Genomic DNA, 6,000 nt, shown 5'->3' with positions numbered 1-6,000 from the left:
TTGGTGAACTGCAGTTTTTCATTTTTCCTGCAAGCCTCCACCCAGAAGTTGTAATGTTGGCGCTTGGTAGAGAGCAGCTTTAACTGTAGGCTCACATAGCAATGTTGTGTTAACACTCGTAAGCTGGTGCTTCTGACGTGCCTTCGAATTAACTTAACCAGCCAATGGATCATTTTCACCTGTTTCTTACACAAATAAACCATGTACTTTGAAACATCCCCACGGATGCTTTCATCGACTTCCACTAGCTGCGATTTCCAGCTACTTCCCAGTGGAAGCAACTTTTCCACCACCACACACATAACCGACAATTGAGTTTGGCTAAAAGAAACAATGTGTAAGCTTGTAGGTTAAATATCCCAAAATAACCTAGAAATTGTAAGAAAGGTAGAAGAAATAAGTGGTCATGTCATAAAAATAATATCTATGTATTCGGTTGCTCAGATATAGACCAGAGATACCGTGCTAAATAACTAGCTTCAGTCTTGTAATACCAGTTTCTCCCACCTGTGGCAGCACTGAGCAACATAGAGGCCTCAGTTCATCATGATGACACGAAGAAGTGGCAAGGTTTATGACCGTACTTGAACTTGTTGTCAGTCATGTTGGTACCGCTCCCAAGTTACTCTTTTAGGATAGAGAAACAGAAACAGGGCAGCACGGTGGCTTAGTGGTTAGCACTGTTGGCAATTTGCATATATTACTGTAATGGACGCTGTAGGAGAGAGGAATAACGTCGTGGGAGAGACAAAAATGAATAAAAAACACCCTAAATATGTTTAGAACTACAAATGTACAAAAATAATTTCAACATTAACAACATTTAATGATTTTAATGCTTTGTCTAGATCCACATTACACACATCAGTTTTGTCCTGTATTGTTAAATTTTATAACAGCAAATTTAATCAAAAGATTGTTATGTAGGGTGAAATTGCTAGCTCTACAACCAACCCTCCTTTATCCGGGGTTGGGACCGGCAAAGTGACCCAAAAGAAAAAAGAAACGTTTACATTTACATCCCGCTCTGCAAGCCAGCGGCGGCTTTGCGCAAGCGCATTTCATTTGCAGTCTGGACGCGGAGTGGTGAGGGTCTCCTCTCTGCTCTGCTCTGCCCACCAGATAAGTCTCCAATAACACCAGAAAAAGTCGCTAGATTTTTCGCTAGTCGCTTTTTTGAAAAAAAAGTCGCTATATGGGTCTGAAAAGTCGCTAAATCTAGCGACAAGTCGCTAAGTTGGCAACACTGGCACTGTTGCCTCACAGCAAGAAGGTTCCCAGTTCGACTCCCAGCCCGGCGGGGGTCTTTCTGTGTGGAGTTTGCATGTTCTAAAAAAAAAAATTGCCCGTAGGTGTGAGTATGTCTGGTTGTTTGTCTCTATATGTGGCCCTGTGATGAACTGGCGACCTGTCCAGGTGAACCCCTGCCTCTCGGATGAAAATGAGCCGGGGTAGGCTCCAGCAGACCCCCGTGACCCTGCAAAGGACATAGCGGGTATAGATAATGGATGGATGGATGGATGGCTGAAGCTCTCGGTAAGAGAACTTTGTAACCACCCTGTGGAGGGGAAAGGTCTTCAGAGGTGAAAAAAGAGTAGATAAAAACAGGGCTAAAACCAGAGTAAATATCGGCAGTGCTGTCCCCCATCGGGGAGAGCTCATGGAGCAAAGGAATTAAGTCTGATGCAGACGGTGCAATGTTTCTTTGAGATTGGTGAACCGGTTCAGATTTTTGTTTCACTCAACATTTCTGATGGTAGAGTAAAACAAGCTACTGTGGAATTAATTCAAAGCAAAATGTATTGTTTTTGACTGTCCCGTGGTAGACTGACACTGCACTGACGACTCATTTCCGAATTGCAACTGAGAAAGACGGGTTGGATAAGGAGCTGGTTTTAGGAATGATAGCGAGAAACGTAGTGTACTGACAAGGATGGACTGTGCATTTTCTTGTTTCTTACACGTGGATAGACCAACTCACTTTGCGTAGTTATACTGCCCCCATTGTGACAGGAGTGTGAAGCATGAATCTAATTTTTGGCTTCACATTACATGTTGCTCCTTTAACGTCTCTCCATTCAGACTAAAGGACAGCCACCATCAAGATGCTTGAGTGTGCATGTGTGGCCACCACCTTGCAGAAGACGAAAGCATTCACCAATAAATTGCACTGGAAAAAAAAAAAGAAGAAGAAAAGCATATTGAACAGGGAGCTATTGTACTTTATCTTTGTGATATTTTGACCAAAGCATGACAGAAACATCCCTCAGGAAACTTTTGGGGAAAAATTGGCATCACACTTCTTTTTGTCGGTGTGATATTTTCTAGAGAGGAGGATGTATGGCTGTCAGGCGACTTCTGTGCATTATTTAGCAGTAGGGTAGCCAACTCCCTGAAAAATAAATACGGGACACCTCATCAGGCCAACCCGATTGCCTTCACCGTTCCTGGCGTGGTGAATTTTTTTTTGCCGCTTTTTTGTGAGTGAAATGATTTTTTTAACTATTTGACTCGAACCTGAATTGAATTAGATGCATATTTTTGAATGCCATGAACACATGGAAAACGAATTATTATCCAGCAATTCACTTTAATACAAAATAACAAAATGAACTGAATAAAATAAGTATCTTTCTTAAACAGAAACCGGTCCTGCTTAACTTAAAATTGTATAAATTAATATAAAACAATAGAAAGCAAGCAGAACATCCATTCTGTAATAGTGCACATTTTTGGTGCAATAACAAAAGTGCAAACAGAAAGTCTGTAAAACTTGTGCCTCAAATGCCACGACTGTAGGCTACAGTTGTAGTAAAACAGAAAAAAATTACTTGTGAACTGAACAGCTCAATGCCATTTTCCATTGGCGTTTTATGACTATTTTCTGACTTCTCACGGGACAAAGTGCATCCCTTTTCAGCTCAATACGGGACGCGTACTTTAGTTTATAAATGCGGGACGGTTCCGTTTTTCAAGGGACGGTAACAACCCTATTTATCAGCAGAGGTGTCAAAAGTATTCACATTCATTACTCAGGTAGAAGTATACATGTAGATACTAGAGTTTAAAAATACTCCTGTAGAAGTTGAAGTATCAACTCAAGTTGTTTACTCAAGTAAAAGTATAAAAGTACTGGTTTCAAAACTACTTAAAGTATAAAAGTAAAAGTAATGTAAAGGGGAAAAAAGCCATTAAGGACAAAAGCCATTGAAAATGAATGCATCTTAGTATAATACAAATATATTAAAGAACCATATATGTGTACTATTGAGCATTAACATGTGTTTCAGAGAGCAGGAGATATGATGACTAGTTGCCTATAAGTATTGTAATGGTGCAAAAAGTCAAACTTCAGAGGCATGTTATCATTTATCCTAACCTTTATTGGAATGTACATCCAAGTTAAGTTGCAGGAATCTGAGGGCAACGGATGTAAAAACAAAACTGGACAAGAATATCTGAAACAACCACAACCAAATTCATTCTATCCGGATGGAGCAATTTAACTGGATAGTTTTTTTTATAGGCCAAAATGAAATAGAGTAACGAGGCTGTTTTTAAAATGTAAGGAGTAAAAAGTACAGATAATTGTGTGAAAATGTAAGGAGTAAAAGTAAAAAGTCGTCTGTAAAGTAATTACTCCAATCAATCAATCAACTTTATTGTCACATCATATTACTCAGTAACATGGGTAAAAAACTTGTTTGTGCAGGCTCATCATCATTTGCAGTTTAAAAGATAGACATACAAACAAAGTGCATAGTGCATGAATAAAAGCATAAAAACAGTATGTGGAATAAGAGGATAGAAAAACAAATAAATAATCTTGGGCTTCTATATATGATATAAAAAATCTTCAGTTCAGTCTTTCACAAGAACTAGGTCTTGTTCAGTAATCTGTTTGCTGACAGATAAAAACTGTTCAGAAATCTGCTCCAGTGAAGTATAGATAACCAAAATTTCTACTTAAGTAAAGTAAGGTAACGAAGTATTTGTACTTTGTTACTTGACACCTCTGTTTATCAGCATATTCCAGTGACTTTATGAAGGGGGAGGAGGGGACGGCGGTGTTTGTCTCGGTCAACGCATGGCGGCTCCAGTAGTCAGTCAGCTGTTGGAGGAGGAGCCGCATGACTCACTCTCCTGTCAGGCCGAACTGCGGCGTGTGCAGGGCGGTGTTGGTGGCGGAGGGAGGCGGGTAGTGGAGGGGGGGGAGCAGGAGCAGGACCGGGGATCCTCATCACAGCAGCATCAGGCCCGTTCATTCTCCACTGGAGGGCGAGTGGAGCAGCAGCACCGGGACGGTCCTCCGGCGGGCGGGACACGGGACACGGGACGCAGGCAGGCGGCGGCGCAGCAGCGGCGCTGCAGGACGGAGAGAAAAAAGCCCCGAGCCGGAGCTGCTGGTCCTCCGTGGGATTTACACCCGCGTCCTCACTCCACCGCGGGACATCACGTAAGAGACAAATATCAAGCTTTTCTTTAATAATAATAATAATAATAATAATAATTAATTATAATAATAGGATAAGGCAGACTTTTTAGTTTAAATGTGTGAGGGAGGCTGCACGCTTCATTCCCCATCACTCCTCACTCCTCCAAATCCTGCTCATCACTCAGACATCACATCCCCACAAACACACACACATGCACAAACAGACAAACACATGCACGGCTGCAGACGGTAGCATGTGCCAGCTAGCAGGGTGGGGGAGACGCATTAAAATGGACATTTTAGGACATTGATATCGACTTTGCTCCGGCGCCGCTCGGCGCCTCGGCTGCTCCTGCAGGTAAAGGCGGTGCGGCGCCGGGTGAAATGGGGGGGTGGACTGGGGGGTGAAACGGGGGGTGAACGGTGGGTGAACGGGGGGGTGATGGTGGTGTGCACGTTTGCAGCCGGGCTGGGAGGCTAGCCGGCGAAGCTAAAGCCTGAATTACTGTTCTGCGTTAAATCGACGCAGAGCTACGCCGTAGGGTACGGCGTAGCCTACGCGTACCCTACTGCGTCGTTGTGACGCGGGACCATAAATCAGCCTTTAAGCTGGAGCCTTTATCTCCCATGCACATGCTGCATCTGCAGCCTAATGACCGGGAACGGCTTTAATGGCATAATAATCATGTAGTTTAGGTTTAAACCCGGGTCTGGCATGTTAGGCTGGCTGGCTGGGTGGGGGTGATTTAATTTAATTTACAAGCTGCAGCTGCAGTGGCTCAACTGTCCCTGTGACTGGAGAGCACAAGTTTGGAGTAATTGGGAAATAATAAAAGGTAATTATTTCTACTCATTTTCAGAAGAGAATTCTGAAGATTGTACTGTCATGTTTTATCAGCCAGGCTGTGAATCTGAACACATCTCTCCTGGAAACAACCTTCAGAGTTCATTGCGGGAATGTGTGATCGCTTCTCAAATGGACAGTAAAAAATGATTTAGACTGGGAATATTCTATAGATTTTACTGGTAGACAATATTTATGGCAGAGGCTTTTACTACAATAACTAAAAATAATAATACATTTTATTTATAGGCGCATTTCAAAGTATCCAAGGTCACCGTACAGGAGGACACAACAATCCTGGGAAAAAAAATCCACTAATTTGGATTAATGTCCAAGGAAAATGTGAAGTAAAATAACCAGCCATGATTTGCTTTCCACCTGCATGAAAGACAACTAAACAAAACATATTTCATAATTTTTATGTATCATACATACATAAAAATTATGTATGTATGTATGTACACACACATATAAATATTTTATTTTTGTTTTTATGTCAAATTCTTATTTTTAATTTGTGTTCTCTACAGTCATGTATAAGAGAGTGCATCTTTTTTTCATTTCAAATCTGTATATAAGAAACAAATGAGGTCCTTACCATGCTTAGAAATGTAATGAATCTTCAGCTTCGATGAACAGTATCAGATGGGGTTTAACACTGTGTCATTGTTTATTTGACAAAGGTTTATCTAAAATGCAAAAGCAGGGTGTCGAAAAACTA

At 41.6% G+C, this 6,000-nt stretch overlaps 1 protein-coding gene across 1 annotated transcript in view; it reads left to right on the top strand.

Moving 5' to 3' along the window:
- Positions 1 to 4,224: 4,224 nt before the first annotated feature.
- LOC133418720 (1-phosphatidylinositol 4,5-bisphosphate phosphodiesterase beta-4-like) overlaps positions 4,225 to 6,000 on the top strand; it is a 104,390-nt gene continuing 102,614 nt past the window's right edge. The window contains 1 exon segment of the mRNA XM_061707563.1: positions 4,225 to 4,456. The gene's annotated coding sequence lies outside the window, so the exon portion shown is untranslated.

The sequence above is a fragment of the Cololabis saira genome, chromosome 18, assembly GCF_033807715.1.
Source record: "Cololabis saira isolate AMF1-May2022 chromosome 18, fColSai1.1, whole genome shotgun sequence".
NCBI lineage: Eukaryota > Metazoa > Chordata > Actinopteri > Beloniformes > Belonidae > Cololabis > Cololabis saira.
This window is presented reverse-complemented; position numbering and strand designations above follow the sequence as displayed.